The sequence below is a fragment of the Myotis nattereri genome (assembly GCF_964212035.1).
Source record: "Myotis nattereri genome assembly, chromosome: 12".
In the NCBI taxonomy this organism is placed as follows: Eukaryota; Metazoa; Chordata; class Mammalia; order Chiroptera; family Vespertilionidae; genus Myotis; species Myotis nattereri.
This window is the reverse complement of record NC_138087.1, coordinates 75,842,042-75,862,726: the sequence shown is the minus strand read 5'-3', so window position 1 is coordinate 75,862,726 and position 20,685 is coordinate 75,842,042. Positions and strand designations below refer to the sequence as shown.

The 20,685-nt window shown below is 34.1% G+C and overlaps 1 protein-coding gene across 2 annotated transcripts in view; it reads right to left on the bottom strand.

The window, feature by feature from the left end:
* The window catches only part of PBX3 (PBX homeobox 3), a 198,021-nt gene that overhangs the window by 44,968 nt on the left and 132,368 nt on the right, over window positions 1-20,685 (bottom strand). The window lies entirely within an intron of this gene.

Sequence of the window (20,685 nt, the reverse complement as noted above, 5' to 3'; positions counted from 1 at the left end):
CCATTACATAATTTCAGGGGGAGAAGAGAAATACATACATGATGAGGTAATTAGCTATGCTTTAAAAAATATATATATAATTAAATGCCTTGGTTAAACAATTGTCAACAAACTATAAAACCAGGACACTAATAAATACAGTATTAAAAATGTACCATCAACATGGCAAAACGGTGCTGGTCACAATAGTCTCAATCTAATTTTGCTTTTATATAAAGAACTTCCTAAGTGATGCCCAGTCAGCACCTCATCTGAGTACTATAGATCACAGCTGACAATTCGTAGGTTTAATCAGGTCACATAGGCTTTCTGCCAAGATGTTTTCAACAACACAGAAGACAAAGTTTTAAAATAATTATCGTGGTATAAAAAAGCACTGGAGTCATGACAGCTCAAAATCAGCATTTTCATTAATGTGTAACATAATCTTAAATATCCCAGCCCAATTAACCTCTGGAAACCTGTTAAAAAACAGGTTCTTCACACTAGTTACAAGGCATCCTGGGGAAGGAGGGGAAGGAAGTTGGCATCTTGCATGTCTGCATTTGGATTCTGCCTTTTGCGTCTGTGCCTGTTGTTGTTTATCCACAGTGGTGCACACTCTGTGTCTGGTGTAACTTACATGACAGTAACATCTATAAGCTGCCAAGTACTCAGCTGAGCACCAGCTCTGCAATTTTATGCGCTAACCTAAAACTATCATCAATTCTTTTAAGAACAGATTTCATTCCTAGATGTCCTGAATTACACCCACAGCAGGAGAGAGCTCTTGGTTGTCTTAATTCAAATGCACAACTTTAATTTCCTCCCTCAAAACACTTTAAAGCTGTCACTTTCATTTAAAAATATATTTCAGAATAATTTCAACCGGGTAATAAAACTAACTCAAAATAATTTAAAATTATGTCTGTTGCCTGTAGAGAAAAATAAATAAGGTTTGGAAACTATAATACACTAAGACAATAATTCATTTAGGGAACCAAAAAGTTAGGAGTCCCTTAAATAAGATAAAATCAGTATCAGCACATTGCTGATAAAGATAGACAAACATGTATTTGCTATTTCTTCTAGATCTAGAAGAAACTGCCAAATATTGGTTACACTGGTATTTTTAACATCTTTCACTTTCTTTCCTTCTAATTCATTTTATTAGATGGTAAAATCTCATGGCCTAGACACACTTATAGTTCCACATACCAAGTTTTTGTGCCTTTTACATGCCATGAAGACTCACTGAGCTTATCTAACACTTCAGGCTCTGTTTCATTTTATATTATTCATTTGGGAGTTCCTTACATTTCTCCTTTTTAAATTAAACTTTTGCTCACATTTTTATGTTTGTTGGTTCTGTGAAGAGATAGAGAGATAGATAGATAGATAATGGTGCTTCTCCTGGAAATGTGTTTTATCTACCTTCAAAGTTCCTCAGGTTTCTAGTTTTCCCCTTGTACTTATATTGATCTTTTGACATTTCCCTGCACATGTGTGGCACACAAGAGAAGATGCTCAATGGCTAATACACAAGAAAGCAGGGAGACAAGAAGGAAATTCATCAGGAAGAAATACAAGATAAAAATCAATTAGCCATCTATGGCACTTTCATCCGTACCTAGTATGCATATAGAACAACACCACTATACCAGTAGGAAGCAACCCTTAAACTCAATAGTAGTAAACACAAAGAAAAAGAATCATAAGTATGACTTGTGCCAAATAATACCTCTTCTAAAATCATAAGTAAATCAACACTTCAGTGGTTGTTTCAAATACAGGAAGAATGCTTTAATGTAATCCTTCTGCATTTGCTTTATAAATTATGTACATCAAATCTAATCAGAAAAATCATTTCCTGACAAAAAGTTCACACTCCTATAGATGAAAAGTCAGAGTCACACATGGATTCCAGTCATAACACCTACTCTCCTGGGCACCTATAAACATTTTAATGAACCTAAGTTTGCAAGGGCCATAATGAATAGAACTAAGTGGTTTTCAAAAGATATTGATATCTTCAAACTAAAACTTGGGAAAACAATAATTTAAAAATTGGCCATTCTTATTTTTAATCCAAAATGTGTACAGGGACATTTATAGAGATTTATAAAGCTTTACATCTAGGCTTTGTTATCACAGAATTATAAAGTGTGTTTTTAAAAAAGCCCTATGTGCAATCTACTTACAACCACAACATTCATTTCAGTACCCCTAAGATTTAGACAAATCATACAAACACAGTAAAACATTGTTTAACAGCGAACTTGGCTTTGTTATAAGCCCATAGTTTTTGCATATCTTTCGGCAAATCCTAATTAGCTGTCTTTCAACATGCTGTGCACCTGCCCCGCAGATAATGGGAGAGAGCATCTGCATAGATGACTGCATTCGGAGGGCAATAAATAAATTACGGGTCAAAATTATTACAAAGCTTCCTCCGAATAAACGCATACCCTTCACAATACTAAGCTGCAGATGTGAAAAGTACCTAAAGCCCACTCAAATGGTATGATTATGGGGCTGTTGGAGTTTAATAATCTGACTGTAATTCAGGCATTTTCAACAGCTCATTAAGGGTTCATTAATATATAGGCAAGCTTTTGAATTATAAATAAGCAGATTAGAAATCTGCAGTGGCTGAATTGTACAGTAGTAGCCTCTCTAACAGAACAACACTGTAACACGACGAAGGCTTGACCTGAGAAAATGAGATGCAAATACAGGGCTTCGCAGCTTCCTCATTTCAAGGACCAACCCCACTGGATCATGAGTAACTTCTGCTCATCCAGGACTGAAGAGTGGCTTCAGACCATGGCTGCTGCAAATGTGTTCCACACACGGTCATGAATTAGGCACTAATTAAAATCTAGCCCTACAATATTTCCACAATCAGAGAAGATACACAAAATCCACAGTAATGATAAAGAAAAGTTATCGAATCATTTTTACTTTGAAACAGTACATTATTTAGAGCTGCTGTGAAACAGAAAGCTATTATGGAAACTGTAGTTGTCTGATTTTTCCCCCTAATGAGCATGCCATAAAACTAGGTCCCAAATTATTCATAGGCTTAAGCCTATGAAATCTCTATAATTTTGTTCTCTGATGGACTTTCTCTTGATTCACTCAACTGCCATACCAATCTTAGGAAAATGTTTAGCAGTATCATGGAAAGCAAGGCCAGATCAGATATTTTTGGCCAGCCCTGAATTCTTAACTTCTGTGAAACTAGTGCCAATTCTATTATTTTCTTTAGTTGTTGTTTTTATAATTGTCCATAGATTTTATTTTGTGTCTGTTATTTAAAAGTAACAAGCAGGATTGTGGTCTGACAGTACAAAGATGATTAAAGAAAACACCAACTTTACTTTCAGCTTTCTTCATTTTAAAATCAAGTAAGCCACAGTTTGAGAAACATAAACCAAATTATAGATAAATAAGAGAGATTAAAACAGATATGTTGCTACTTTTCTCCCCAAACCTAAAAAAAAAAAAGGCAAAATAATTTTCCACCTAGTATCTGTAAGTAACGAAAAGCAGTTTAAGTATGAAATAGAAGACCTGGAAATGAAATGAAGGTCACAAGCCCCATGGTTAGAAAATCTCATTTGAAACAATTACCTTTGGTTGTGCAAACTGGAATATAATTTGGAAACAAAATAAACAAACTGAAAAATCCCTCAAGGTGCCATTATCTAAACCAGATTTGATATGGGGGTGGAGAAAGGGAGATTGGGGTTCTCAGACAAATAGTGAATGGATTAGAGATAAAGCTAAGGAGACAAGACCAAGTAGAGGTAAGGCAGATGCTTAAGTGAGGTCTGATTGAATGAGAGACGCAAAAAGCAAAAAATAAAAAAGCCAACTAAATGATATCAGCACCTCCTAAAGAAAGATCTGGAATAATATTTGCACATAAATTTCGTGCTGTCCTTCTTAACTCTAAAGATAAAGACTTGTAATGAAAGGGAAGAATCATATTATTTTATAGATATCAGTAGAAGCAATTGGAAAAACAACCAATTTTTAAAATATTATGAGAAAATGACAGATGATATACTAGCAGTTAGTTGCCTATCACTATCTGTGGCCCCATGCCCATCCCACTCTGGCTCCAAATCTCCTTTTAAGCCAATGTTAGTGTCTAATCCACTGACTATGGCAGTCATCTTACAAGCTAATGTCACGTTCACTCCTATTTAAGGTGACTGTGCGGTGTGTGCACGTTTTTCATGTCAGGTGTATTAAATATAACACGGCAATGCACTGCACATTTCCACGCCAACCTAGTTGTCACTTTCGCTTGACTCATTCTCTATTGAGGAAAAATGCAGCACTGGGAATTTACAAGGCTTTTCAGTTAAATGGACATAAATCACAGGTTTCATTCAAACCGAATAATCACTGGCCATAAAGAGCTACTTGTCTCTTACCATATATTACAGTGAAGTTCCTGTGAGCAATAATGCAGCCATTCATGGCAAAGAAAAACAGAGCGAGACATTAAGAACTGACATGTAATCCTGTTAGGGCCCTGACGTGGAGAGTGTGGCTGACATTTTTATCATATATGTCCATTTCTATTTGGAAAATCAGAGGAATAAAAATGATTACTTCACTGCCCAAATCTACCTTCCTAAAACAGCCCACTGAGATTTGTTTACATGCTGGGAAACTGCTTACTAGAAATTCATAAATCTAAGATTTTGAAGCATTTCCCCTGATGGTTAAATTGAAGATATGACTAGAAAGGTTCCCCATAATGCTTCTCCACACCTCCATTTCCTTCACTTTCAACACATAAACTGTCAATCCATCGCTTTATTACATTTCACCTTCATTATAAAGCTGTTGGCAGAATGCCTGTTTCTAACACACAGCACTGATAACTTTTCTCCAAGCACTTGCTGCAAAGCCATCTCACTCAAGAAAGCAGGCAACTAATGACCTTTATTAGAGGTTCGATGGAAAGCAGCTAGCTGCTGTAATAACATTATTAGTATCTTGGTCTGTACAGGTACTAGACTCCTGGGCAGAGCCTAGTTATTTTCCTGCAGTTCCACAGATGTACTTTCAATGAGAAGAGGGACACCATTTAAAGGCACTTCCTGAATCAACAGTGTTTTTCTATGCCCATATGATTCTCAAAGCTATGAGTCTGGCATCTCCGCACCATCCCAGCAATGCAAATGGCAAAACGAGATCACTTAGGGATCCATTCTTCTCCACGGCTATACCAATCAATCCCCACCACACCACAAGTTCAGGCAATTTATTTTACCAGAAGCAGGAATATTTTACACAAAAGAGTTATGCCTGAAAAAATGATTTAGGCTAAACATTTTGCCATTTGAAGCCATTAAAAATATTGACCAGACTTACTGTACTTACCCAGTAACTGACAAAACTATAGTACAGTTCATTTGAAAACATTTATTATGCTCCTGTAGGAAGGTGTGTTCATTCTATGTGAAGGGACTTTAAAATAAAAATCCTTCATTTTCATCACAGTTTCTCTTTAACCTTCAAGTCTATTTTAGCCAACTGTTTACATAAAAATTTGAAACTACTGTTGGCTGGCAAAAGCAAATTTTGAAGATTTCCCACTTGCCAATTAGATCTTGCCTAAGAGACAAGAAAAAGGAGTGAGCCTTGTCACTGCGAAAGTGAAGTGCAGCCACGATGAAGGAGCAGATGGACTGTGCAATAAAAATGCAGAAAGAAGAGTTACATTTTTAAGGCACTTTTTTGTTAAATGGAGCTGCATCTTGTTGGCGCTCTTGATATATAAGCACTGTCAGCTACAAAAGAAGAGAACAGGGCTAGGGCAAGATATGAAGTATGCTGTGCTTGCCTGAGACAGTGAAAAAAGGATGAGGAAAAAAACAGGCCATGTTTCTCAGGCATATTAGCACAAAGGGCTACCTGTGCTCTGTTCTTAAAGGAAATTATTACAAGTGTGTGCGTGTAGAGGAAGGGGAGGAAACGGCCATTTTCTTTTTATCTAAACAGATAGATGCTCAAGCAAATGCTCTATTGAGAAGAGTCTTAGGATTGGTAAATTATGACAACTAAATTTGGAAAGGGAAAGAAAAAACCCAGCACTATATAAGGGAAAAGCAATGGCTTTCAGAACCTAAGTGGGGGGAAAGAATTATAACAGCACTGGCTTTAATACCTATGCGCCTTTGTGACTAGCTACTCTATGCAATTAAGTGATCTAATGTGCCAATGACATCCTTTAAATTTACCGCATGCCTGGGGTCTCCTCACTAGAAAATGCTAGAGGCCTACATTTGGACTTCCAACAAAACCAATTAGTCCTCTTCTATTATGTGCATTTCCAGGACTTTTCAGTATGTTTACACAAACTCCTATTATAATCCTTTCTTTTCCCACATTCTGTTCCCTTTTCTCTCCACAGAATGAGATAGCCATGGCTCTTTCATTTCCTGTCTTGTCAGTTAAGATCACTGCCATGCTGTGAATAGGATAACATTACACCGTGATGCCTGCTCCCACTAACACGGAGGGCATCCTTTGTGCCGCTCCACACAGCTGCTTCCCCTACTATATTTTCTGGAAGACCAAATCTTCCAGACTTCAGTAAGACCCTCCTAGACCGAGTTCACTATACAAAATATTTCTGCCAAAAACCAAATGTTTTCTGTCTTTTTTGTTTCTTATGTAGGTGACTTTAACCTCTTATTTTATAGTAGTTAATGTGATAATCCAAAAACACTGTAGTACTTGGGTCTCATTCTATGGCTTAGCCTAAAAATTCCCTCTGTTCAAATTTCAATACATATTAAGCATATACAACATGCCAAACAGCAAGCTATATCTTTCACATTTTCTCTCATTTGTTTTTTACATAACCTTACAGATAAGAAAACCAAACTTTGAAAAGGTTAAGTGACTTGCTCACGATTACATGCCTAGTAAATGTGAAAACAATTATTCAAATGTAAGTCTGTCTTCCTCTAAGTCCAGGATTCCACTATACCTCAAATGCCTAGAGAAATAGATTATAATGTTGGATTTTAAATTCACTTTGCAACTCCACTACTGAAGAATATATACTATACTACTAGAAAATATGGAGTGTAGAATAGCCTGGATTCAAACTCTGACTTTTATTTATTAGCTATGTGATTGTAGGCAAGTTCTCAAATTCATTCTCTATAAATAAAGATACCACCAACTCAAGGAATCATTGTGAGGTTTGAATGCTATAAAATACGTAAAATGCCTAAAACAGTATCTGGCACATAATCATCACTTTAAAAAATAATAGGGGTTATTCCCTTTAAATCACACAGACTAAAATCTGTTTTATTAAAATACTACATTTCCTTAAGTCAAAGAACTAGTTACAGAATTTCTTAGTATTGCCCGTGAAAATAAAACATTGCCATGAACTTAAAAAATGAAATATGGCCAAAACCGGTTTGGCTCAGTGGATAGAGCGTCGGCCTGCGGACTGAAGGGTCCCAGGTTCGATTCCGGTCAAGGGCATGTACCGGGTTGCGGGCATATCCCCAGTGGGGGATGTGCAGGAGGCAGCTGATAGATGTTTCTCTCTCATCGAGGTTTCTAGCTCTCTATCTCTCTCCCTTCCTCTCTGTAAAAAATCAATAAAATATATTTTTAAAAAAATGAAATATGAAAGTTCTGCAAACTTAAGATGTAATCTGAAACAAATCTGCCCTACAATTAAACTTTTACCTGATTTCTGGTAATATTCATTCACTATATGGTCAAATCTGATCGAGGTTGTTGTGCTTTTAAGAGTTTTCTTAAAATTGGTATTTTTATTTATCAAATTTCTTTGCCATAAATTGTGTTGCCATTACTTTGCAATATATTTTAATGGTGTGTAATTTTGTTTTTTGCTTTCTCAATTTTTATGACCTAAGTATCTGTTTTCTTCTTCTTTTGCTCTTTACTCTCATATCACTTCCGGTGGCGGAATGGCACTCTGATGTTTCTTGATGATAAAACACTCTTGACAGTTGTTCATTATTAGTGGTCTCTGTCCACACACTTCAAATAAACTTGGAAATCTAGAGAATGGCTACGTGTAGAAGACCACATGGAAATTAAATGGTGCGATGTCTTTGTTTTAAAATAAATAAAAATCTTTTCTTCCTGCTAATTATCATATTATAACTGGCTACATGGTATTTTGTTAAAATTAGTCCAAATTAAACCAAAGTTATCCAACTCTCAGTATTTTAGAAATCTTTAAGCAAGTATTTTATTAAAAAATGTATGATTTCTTTAAAACTATACATATAATATATATCTGATTTAAAATTTTTGGTCAGAAACTACCTACCAATGGGGAGAAAAATGGTACGACTCCAGAACAATTATTATTTTTTCATTCATAATTTCTCTCAAATAAAATACTAGACCCGAGTTGAATTTAAAAATACCCAATATGCTTAGTTGTGTACTTTAAGGTGATCAGTAAATGTCATTCATACATCCTCATCACAGAAGAATACCGCCCCTATCAGAAAATTAATCTCATGCTTATCTTTATATTCACTTCCTTGCCCTTTGCTGCAGCCATCTTCTTTCCCTTTTCTCTAAAATGTTGAAAAGTGAATATATAAATTACAGTCAGTTGGCTTCGTTATGAATACTAGATATCCACTGGTTGCCTTTTTCCTTTTGCAGGAAGGAATATCCACTTCATTGTTTTTGTAATGCCAAATTATCCTGAAGCACAGGCACTGCTCAAAATACCATGCCAGTAAATATGGCATGAGGGTCACTGACATTCTCAGTATATTCCACTGCAATAGCACAGAATAAAGTTTTATCTGTATTATTATAAAGAACACAGACTCAGTTTTATCAAAAAGGCTTTGTGAAACATGGCATGATTACAGGAAGCATGAACTTGACTAGAATTTCCGCATGACTTTACTTTTAAGTATTCTGGCTCTTTAATATAAATACAGCATCAAATTAATGACTGAAGATAGCTTCTTTTTCCCCCCACAGTTTTAGAAATTATTTATTTCAAACACTTACAATTTTCACTTTAAATGCAAAATAGCTGATAAAAAAACACACATTGAAATACATATTATACTGACCATTTGCCCCATATACAGACCTCAGCCTTTGGTATTTGCTTTTAGGTAATTAGGTAAAAAAATGAAAACTTAAAACTATTATTTTCATCTCCAAAAGAAAAAGTTGAGGTATTTAACAGTTGTATGATCTTCATCCAAAAATGCAATGAAGATAGCTTCTTTATTTTCATATAATATTTGCCTGTATGCATCTCTCTTAAGGAGTTTACATTTTGCTGTAAGTATTGTAGATGTTCCAGTCAACGGTGAACTTTCAAAAGGATATTTGTGCTTCTTCTGGTTGTATCACATCCATCGCTCTCTTCCATTAAAAACCATTAAGTGTCTGAAAAGCATGACCACCCACATAGCATGCAAAGGACAATGGCAGAGAAGCTTGAAAGCATCTTCCAAGCAGCAAATCACACAGACAAGGCCCCCTATGTTAATAATGCACTTATTTACTTATAAATAATCAAAAAGTATATTCTTAAATTTAAATTACAAAAAGTGGCTGGTGTGTCTAATAAAACAAAACATTCTAGTGCAAGTTGATTGCCAGTTGTTTCACAAACTATTTTTTTTAATTTTTTAAATTATTTTTATTATCACAAACTATTTTCTAGTGTCCTCTAAATAAAAGTTTAACTAAAAAACTCAAATTATCTATGTATCATTAACTCTTTAAGCAACTAACCCACAGTAAAGATAGCCAAAGAAATTTTTTATAAACAGGGCATCCCAAAGCATATTCTAGATTTTGTTATCATAGATTAATACTGCTCTGATAAGAATTTAATGTGAGTCAAATTCACTATAAAGTCATATCTCAATCAAGATGGACTTAAACAGCAATTAAATGTAGTATTGCTCATTAGAACAATTAAAAATATTTCCCTCCCCACCCAGAAATAATTTTTTTCCAGGTTAACGGTATTACTGGAAGCATAAAGAGTGAGATGGAGAGTACACAAAACAGGCATATAAACAACTAATTAGGAAAGTCAATTGAAAGAAAATGAATATTAGAATCCTTTTGAAAAGCACCATAACATAATTACAATCAGTTTTCCCCCCAGTTATTTAGAGGGCAATGTGTAAATGTACATTTCCCCCTGTGTACTTTTGGGGCGGGGGCGGGGGGGAGTTCATTATTCAACCCACTTTTCTGAAAATGTGTATGCATTAATATAAATGTAAGTGTACATTTATATTAACAGTATACAGATTTCAAAACTGCCAAAAGAAACCCAATTCTGAACTGGGCATTTTAGGTGGTAAACCATGGGAATGTCAACTTTGATTTGAGCTAACAAAAAGGAATTTAGAGGATGGATAAGCTCCAGGACCTTTGAATTAAATGAAAGACCAGAACACTCCACAGAATGTCTGCAATAACAGTCTCTACAGAAAATTATGAGGAACTACATAAATCCACCCTCTTCCTCTTCACACAGGCTCATTAAAGCTGTACTGACTCTCTGGGCAGCTATAATTCTGCTGACTGATACCCTGGAATCACCCTGTCAATACCCAGTGGTGTGCTGCCTCTCCAACTATCTCTGCCCCTAATATTCCTCTCTTTGATGGGATTTGCTGACCTTTAATCTGATGCTAGTTTACTCTCATCACTGAAGTGTAAGTCAGAGAGCAATAAAACGGCAACCTCACTGATTCAAAAGGGAGAGCTAAAGCCTGCTAACTGTGAATCTAACCTTTCGTAATGGCTCGCTCCTAAAGGAGGAAGCATGAAGTGGAAGGCAGCTAAAACAAACAATGTGTAATGCTGAGCACAAGATTTATTAGAATCCCCTTTGCATGGGTATTAGAAGAGGATACATGGGTATAAACAAGAGCTACACAAATATTTGCAAGGGAGACCAAAGTAAAGGGTCAGATAGCCTTCCATGCCAATACAAATCTCAACAAGAGCTGTGCTATAGAATCAAGCAAGGTTAGTTGAACAAAAAAGCCTATGATGACTCCAGGTGGATGTAAACAACACTGAAGTAATAAAATCATCATTAAAAGTAAGATGTTTTTCTGTGATGAGGTATGAGACTATAATGACTGAAAACCAAAAACTCAAATTCATAATGGGTCCTAGAGAATTCAAAGAGCTTGTGGAAATTAAATGTTCCAAATAATTTTCAGTATAATATTAAAGGTAAGTTAATAAGACCTCACATTTACTGAGTGCTTCCTATGTGCCATGCACTGGCTCAAGGTACTTGATTTTAGCCTATCCTAAGAGTCACGTACTATTATTATGCCCAGTCTTATTATCATGAAACTGGGGCACAGCATGGTTTGGTTGAAAACCATGTTCATGGTCACACAGCTTGATAGTGAAAGAGCCATGATTTGAACAGAGGTAGTCTACATTTTGGAACGTTATGTATGGGAAAAAAAACACACACACAAAAAATCCAACCTGCATTATTATTCCATGTTCCCACATGCCAACAAATTCTGGCCACTCTGAAATGATTTGAAATTGGCATCCAGTTTTTATGACATCTCCTGAGGTTTCAACTACTTGGACAACAAGCTTAAAGAGCCATGGACTGAATCACAAATATTAATTTAATATCAATCAGTGGTGTTAATTGTCAAACAAGGCTACTTTTCACCTGCTTGCACAAAGACTGAACATCTTTCATTATAAATAATCTGGTAAACAAAGAAAAGAAGAATCTTTCAGTTTGCAAAGCACATGAATCTATATAAAATATATACTAAATGCCAGAGTGTAAACAAAGCGGAAGTTATTGTATAACAAATCTCTTCCAATCCTCTTGGGGAAAACTAAGTCTGACAGTATTAGGTTCTAACAGGTGCAGATAGCAGAAGAATTACTATTCATTCTACCCGAAAGAAAAAAGATAATAAAAAGCATAATTTAATTTATAATTTATGTTTACAAGTGTTATTTTTAAGAGTTACAGTCTGCTTTGCAGATTACTTGGTCTGGTTCAAGTTGACATGTTGCATCATAGAACAAGCCTGAAGGGTCTTCACAACATGTACAGTAATTAACACGTCATTAACACATTAACTAATACACATTCAACATCATCATTGTTAATAGCATAAAATTAATTTATTGTACATTGCATATAGCACCCCCTGGCACTTTTCAAAATAAATTTGGAAATGCATACTACCAAGTATTTTAAAAGGTAGCCATTTATACTGAAATATTTTCACCAATAAACATTTTTATAGTTGTGCATGTGTGTTGTGTGTGCATTTTTAAAATGAGGCATATTTAGTGATACTACAAATTAGATCTGTATCTGATTCAAGCTGTACTGGTATAAAAATACAAAGAACAAAGACAAGCCTTACTCTGTGAAGGAACTAGTAATACATTAAAAATTTAATACTTGGCAGGTCAAATCTGGATACTCTCTGCTGAAGACAACCAATATTAATGAATCAGACTACAGAGTCACTGTCTGGAATCCCAAAGGAAACAATAATGCAAGTACAACAAATTCTTAGAAGTGAAAACCCTGCAAGACTACTTAACAGCGTATCACTGGTCAATGCGCTGATCATAAATATGTTAAACCTTATATAGTGTTTTTGAATATGAATGCAAGCTAGATACAGTTTTAACTAAACATTTATTCTGATTTTACTTTGAAGTAAATATCTTTGCATAAATATTTGCCTTGCTGTTAATTCCCTCCATATAAGAAATAATTTAATACAAAGTTCTGTTTTCTTCTCTACAATAAATCTAAAACAATAGATCTAAAAGATAGAAATAAAGCAACTTCTTCAAGAAACAGAAGATTTGGGTTTCTCTAACAATGAAGGTGACACATTAAAAGAAGGTCAAAGACAAGACAACACAGAGTACCGTGGTTTAAACGAGACCAGGTAGCTACTTTCACAGCCGCTCTGGAGAACTCTGAGTAGTAAACTGATAACAACGGTAGAGTTCAAAAGGATGAGATAAGCAAAATAAATACATTATAGACAGCCTACCAAGTGAGCTCAAGTTAATTACTGCCTGGTTATTATTTTTAAAATATTTTTGAAACTGTTATTGAAAGTGAGACCCTCTGGAAAAACATAAGTGGGTAGTTGGCTCAATTAACTACAGGGGCCCCACTATGTGCTAAGCACATATTCTTTTCCTTTACTTCATATTCTTTCTGGTTGATCTTTCATTCATTCCTACTTTCATTCCTACTTTCATTCAACAAACCTCTACTAAGAACCCATTATATGCACAGCACTGTGCTAAAATTTATGTATAGCTGTTCAGCAGAAATTATTGATCACAACTAAGTAACTTCAGACTCCATTAAGAAACAGCTATTTCAGAAATGCAATTTTAAAGTATAATTGCTAAATTTTAAATCAATTAACATGTTATCTACTAAAATTAGTTGTACAAAAACATATCCATTTAGTTTTTCATATATAGTCAAGAAGTTCAGATACAGAGTAAATGCCAGCTGGTGAATCTATAAATGCCTTCAAGTAAAAGCATTTATTTAAAAACATGAAACTTACCACTATCTTTCTCTATATTTAAGTCACTTTTGTTATTGGCTACCTTTAAAATCCCTGTCATCACTGGTAGTAGCAGATAAATATCACATCAATTTGAGATGAGAAAACTAGTGAAAACATTTACTACAAAAAAAGATGCTAAATTCTATAATTATGATATAAGTAATATACACACTTGAGTATACATAACTAGGATCAGACTCATTTGTTTTCAGTACATCTCTATACTACTTATTTGAGAGTAAAGCTACCTGTCTATTGAGGCTACACTGTGGGATGGGCTGAAACATCAGCAGTTTGTCCTGGGGTCTACTACACTACATACAATTATGCTGGGGTCACTTGGGTTATATAGGAAGCCTGAAGTTTTAAATTGTCAATTAGAATATTGTGGCCTGATTTTAACAATACAGCAGTGCTTCTAATGATCTTAAAGGTAATTCACTATTCAGACCCCAAGCAAAAGATGCAAATGTAGCACTGAAAGCTCCTTATTAAATAGCCACAGGCTACATCTCTGTACAATAAGTGGTCCAGGTCTTTTTAGAACATACTAATTAGATGAACAGAGAATCAGAAAAATGCAAAACCAGGTCATGCAGCAAAAATGGTGAAGTGTTAAAATAGGAGGGAAGGGGTGGCGGGAGAGGGAGATGAGAAAAACGTACCAAATAACTCCAACCCACCATTATTAAAAAATTATCTACAACAAGGAGGAAAAATAAATCATGTCAGGTCACTATTTGACTCAACCAAATTAAGGTGGATATTACTATTAAAGTTAAGTTTTAAGTTTATTGTCAGGGATATGCTTAACTGATGATACAATACTATGAATAATACATTAAGCAAAAGCCCAATCTAAAATTAAATTTGCCTTGGGTTATCTCCAAATGTTTACTATAAACATTCAGAATTATTCTGCTTTATAAATGAAAGCTAATATCAAGAAAATATTTTCTGGGGCTCTGCTCTTCAACAGTAACATATAGAGTTGCCTAACCAATATACCACAGTTTTACAGAAGACAGTGCCCTCAATTTTCAATTACGTCAACACCATAGAAGTTTCTTTTATTAAATAATTCACTGGAGGAAAATAGCCTTTATTGTCAAACTGAGGTTTTATTAAATAAGCCATTTCTATTTTAGTTTTGTGTTTTCTTTAAAAAGACAATGTTTTACATAAATTTGAGCACCTACTCTAAACAATAAATTGTACTCATTAAAAATATTGTTCTTATCTCATATACTTTAAGCAACATTAACATTCAACATAAAATAACTATAATAGAGACACTCAGAAGGAAATACTAAGTCAACCCACTACAACTTGAATTTATGAAACCCAGAGCAAGGATCTGAGTTGTCATTTCATATCTGCTGTACTATTTGGTTGTATGGCCATGGGCAAGTTGCCTCCCAGAGTCTCAGTTCCCTATCTGTAAAATGAGAGGACTGTGCTAGATTATCCATAGGTCCCCTTCCTTCAACAAGTTCAGATTTTAATGAACTTGTTGATATTATGATTATAAACTATAAGTGGTCCAATCATTCTAAAATGGGCCCTAAAATTCAAAAGGCCCGTAAACTCATATTATTTACTTTGTAAATCAAATTTGATTCATTATTACACTAAATTCTCTGAAACTTAAGTTACATCACATTTTAAAGACGATTATGAAAATTTTGCTCTTCTCTAGAAATCAGGCCATGCTAGAAAAGTAGGGGGTAGTGGTGGAGAATGAGTGGTGGGAAGGTGTCCTTAGTAGTGAGATCAGTAGATTCCAAATGATAAATTTTATTCTAATACTGTAAAAACACTGTTTCAAGACCTCAAATCTATCTTTCTTAGCCAAGAGACCACACGTCCACAGAACTATAGTATAAGAAGGAACCTCATTATCTATTACATCACACAGGTGATTTGAGGCTCAAGTTACAATTCTTATGGATAGGTAGGCTACAGTAGTTAAAAGGCCACATCCATTAAAAATGATGTATTTTGGAGTGCATTGGGTGGTTCCTCATAAAAATCACTGCCATCTGTAAATGAATGATAATTGAAATAAGTCACATTAGTATCTTAATTATAAAAGTGACTAAATATGTAAGTATATTTTAAATTTTACTTAAAACACCCATTCCTTAATTGGAGCTTAGTTAAAGCCAGCTAATGGTAAATATATATTCACGTAGTTTAAGATCTGTACAGGATTCTATGCAAATGATATTTTTGCCCATGTCCAGTATAAAAAACATGTACCTATATGGAAAACTCCCATAAATGTTGATGCTGTTTCTTACTTTAATCTAGTACTTTTAAATCAGATACCCTCAAATAGTTTTCCCTACATAAACTAGAAGTATAATAAATGTCAGTATGTGCTTTTTTAGATATCTTGCTAGTATATATAACATTTTAGAAAGGTGTAGGCCTCTAATTTGTTGAAGATAAACAAATATTTTAAGCCAAAATTATAAGTAACATCTACCAGAAAGCAAAAATAATTTTGAAACTTGAGAAAAAGCTTCATCAATTCATACTTAGACCACTTATCAATCCAAAATGTTCTCAATTTTGTTGTTGTTGTTGTTATTCTCCATAAAGTCTTGAGTTTGATTGGATGGTATAACAAGCAAAAATCTTATGAATGTTTTCTGCCCTCAAGAAGCTATTCTAAATGAATTAGTCTTCCACAAATTAATGAATTCATATTTTAAGATGCATTTGCAAAATGTTCCATCATTCCAATGCTAATTTGCAACCTAGTTAAAAAATGTTAGCCTACCAGGAAAAAAAATTTTTAATGGGTAATGAATGTCATGTTTGTGCAGGAAAAAAAGGCCATGAAAAAAAGGACATGTAAATATAAAGCCCATATGTACTGGTTTTGACAAGACAGTGCAGTTAAGTGATTTTATTATGCATATTATTTCAAATATTCAATAGCATTAAGATATACATTTAACTACTGAAACCTTTTAAACAATGATTAAATTTTTAAAATCACATTCAATTACATGTAATTTCTAAAAGTCCATTATAGACGAACAGGAAAGGAAACAGTTAATATACTAATTACAGTAATTAAGAGTTGCCAATTTAATTATAGCTGGGAATATGAATGCTCTAACATTTGTTAGAGTGTAAAAAACAAATCTTTAATGCAGAGACTTTGTTCATAAACATCTAATGGAGACCTCCTCTACCTCACTCTGCTTCTCTGCTGACACAACAGCAATGGGTTCAGACTGAAGAACTTGTCAGCAATCAGGCAGGAGGAGGCTAATTAGCTTGCAGGTTAATGAGTGTGATGGCTCTTGACAGCATTTTGTTAGAGCCTCTTCTGTATTTAAACAATAAATGATTACTTATATACAGTTGAGACATTCTAACTATAATAGCCAAGCCCACATTTGGTTTTACAAAGATAAAATAAGTTCCTTTGTTTCTAAATCAAAAATATAAAATTTGCATGAGTTATATGTCTATCACATTCTCACAATATGCTGAAAAGAAAGGTAATAAATGTACTTTACATACAGGTATACCCTTTGGAGCTGAAAACTTCCATTGAAAGGATGGCCATTAGGTGACATAACTGGACAACTGAAAGATAATTTAAGTATGATAGCTTTTTAGTAATATGCAACAACTTCCCTAAAAATAATTTAAGGAAGAGTTTTGTCTTCATTTTTTATTCTAGGCTTCTCTGTGTGAAACAGATATATAAGGCACACACAGAGGAATCTCTTCGCTTACCTTGTTGGTTACTAGGGATTTGAAAACAGGTGGTGAATTAAGGAAACAACTCTATTGAGAGATTAACCCATTTCATCAGCCAGTGGAGAAGGAAATAAGAACATTTTTACAGCATCCCTATAATCCATATATTTAGTGGTAACAGAAATGTCTTAATAAAAGCACTAAGAAAACAAAGTGAGTACTTTGCAGAATTTTGATTTACTCTATAAAGTAGAGAATATTCAAATCTAAGTAGTCTGATTTTTATTTACATGAAAGGAAAATGATGTGTCCAGGAAAACCTTATCTGAGAATTAAACTGAACTTTAGCTGCATAATATCAAGGGAGGGTTATTTCAATTTAATATTCAATGTTCCCTAGAAATTTGAGCACAAACCTGGAAGAAACACCTGCTGAGATTCACACTGCTTTCTAAATTATTTTGCATACATGAATTATTTGTGTACCTTCTCACTACTGTTTGATGAACATTTAAATAAAAATATAAAATAATAATTTCAAATATGTACCTTTCTAATGCTCTGTTTTATGTTTAAGAATAAAAGGTATTATATCCATCACAATTATGGTAAGCAATAAATAACTGCACATCAAGAAGCTTTAGTAGACCTGGACAGATTTAGTAGCAGAAAGAAGAAACTTGTGTAAAAACCAAAATAATTTGTTGCAGAGTTAAAAGGCCCAGGTGTAGTGAGTGCCTATAATTTCTAAGGGATGAAAGGAGTAATATAAATTCAAATTCTGTGGCTAGTTTGTCACTTTCCCTTAATTATATTGAATAATAAATTTTGGGGTCAAAATATAAGCACTTGAAAATTTTTCCATCAATCGCATGCAACTTACACATCTGAATTCTCTTACATTATAAACAGTATATGAATACAGGCTTTTCTGTATCATACGTACATACTTAAATAACACACTATTATTAGCTTCTAGATATGTCTTATCACACATAAATGCAGCCTACTACACATTTTGTAATTTATACCCTAAGTCCCAAAAGTTACAATGCTGTGCTAAATCTAGGTGGATATGTAAACAATTTTCCTAAATTCTAATCCAATTAAATGTTATAGAATCAAAAATTCCCTCCAACTTATGTGATCAATTCCAATCCAGTGACTTTGGCAGGGGTGGGCTTATATGGACATGGGGCAGGTGGGCCAGAGGGGAGACCGACACCTAGCTAAAATCACAACCCATTCTTCCTGCTTAAATGAGAATATTCCTCAGTCTGAAAAATTATTTATAGAGATTTTTTACTACCCTTGTATACTGCAATGTTATTTCCTTTCCCACACACTAGCAAAGTCCATTTTCACAACTGCTATAAAGCGGCATGTTCACAGCTAGTAAAACAACTCAATAAATAGCCTCACGAAGCTATAGCTGTCTCATATCCTTTCCTCAATAAAAACAGAGGTGAACTGCTTATTTTCAGCAGCACACTATAAGAAGACAGAAGCATTATGACTGCTCATACATTCTGACTATCATTTGCCACAAGCTATATCTGTCAGCATTAAATAAAGCTGCATTATAAATGTAAACAAAACACCCACATCTACAAAATGAGCTGTCCACCATTGCTGTAGGCATGAATTGAACCCGCTTATTGACTCAGGTTGCTCTTTTTATTTATTTTTCTACAAAGACATGCATTTACTTTACCCTACAAGCATACTAGATTTCAGAAAGGCAATAGTCTTGTGCTAGAGCAAAAAAGACACATGTTGACAAAGGCATATCGTAATAGGAATAACATTATGTAGGCAAACATTGATCAATTACTTAAACTTATTTATTTCCAAATGTTATCCTAGATCAAAACACTAAATCGTAAATAATCTGTGAACCTAGTCCTCTAAATATATATTTATGAACTATAAGAGGTAATTTACAATCAAATACAGAACTTTAATTTCCAATATCTAATGATAACAAATGAAAAGGTGTGAAATTATACCCACACAGTTGTCCTACTTTCTACTCCTTGAGTATACACTGATAAAGTGGGGAGCTAAATATTCAGGGAATTCAATTAGGCAGGGCATAAAATTAATTCAAGTGAAAAAAAGAATTAGTTTCTGAAAAAAATAAATATGTCACCTGCAAAATGCTTTTTTGGACTTTTTCCAGGTGTAAAAGGGTAGCAAATAAAATAAAAGGGTACTAAATGCTTTCTAAGCATAAAAACATTTTTTCCAGGTTTTTATTTAATTCTTTGGAACTAATAGATAATTATGAATTTACTGCAGTAAGTTTACATTCTCACCGAGAATGTTTCAAAAAAAGTAAGGAAGAGGCCTTTTCTCTTTACTATTGTCCCATGATAGGACATGATGCTAGGGAAGTAGGCATCCAAGTTAAAGATACACTGGATTCCTGGGAATAAAAATACCTCTGATAATATTCCAACAGGCGTACTGCATGTCAAGATTTTAGCCTATTTTTAGGCTTATTTTGAAAAGGACCATCACTGTGCCAAATCATGACAAATGAAGATATGTTTTGAAGACATTCATTACAGACAGAGCCAGAGTATATATAAAGCCACCAATACACATGCATTACAGTAAAAATGATATGCAGCATTCTTCCAAACAACCACATGGGACTCTTCTGTATACTTGATCAAATAATTTCTCAATTAGTTTTCTCCACTAAATTGACTGATTGCTTTGGCCTCTTGTAGACAGAGCTATAGAACTAAATTAAAAATAAGCTTATGCAGCCAGGTATCACCAGATTTCCCCAAACAAAGAGATATAAACATATGCAGACACCACGTACTCCAAAGAGGTTAGTCTTTATTTGTCACCTGTTGATCCAAAGAGTCACTAAAATCTAAAAGTTTGTACTTTTTAAGTACAAAATAGTCCACAGGTTAAGTCTAGATGTTAAAAGAAGTAAAATGCAGTTGTTAAAATATTAACACATAATAAAAACAAAATCTACTTTCAAAGGACATCAATTGGAAAAGATAAAAACAAAACAAAAAATTGATGAAATAAAATATTAACATGTGTTGTTAATATTTTATTCTTATGTAGGAAGTCATCCTCTATGACAGGAAAAAACATAAATGTTCCTTTGCTTCTCACTATACTGTAGATGGACATTAATTATTGCTGCCTTTCCTTTCTGAGGTAAGCTTGTTAACAAGAACTACAGGACTGCTTACAGCTGCTATCCATATTGGGTAGGTTGCATCATTGTTTATGGTGTTTACAGAAAAAAAGGGAATCAGTACAAAGAAATAGTATGGAGTAATTAATGTATTGTAGTGTAATA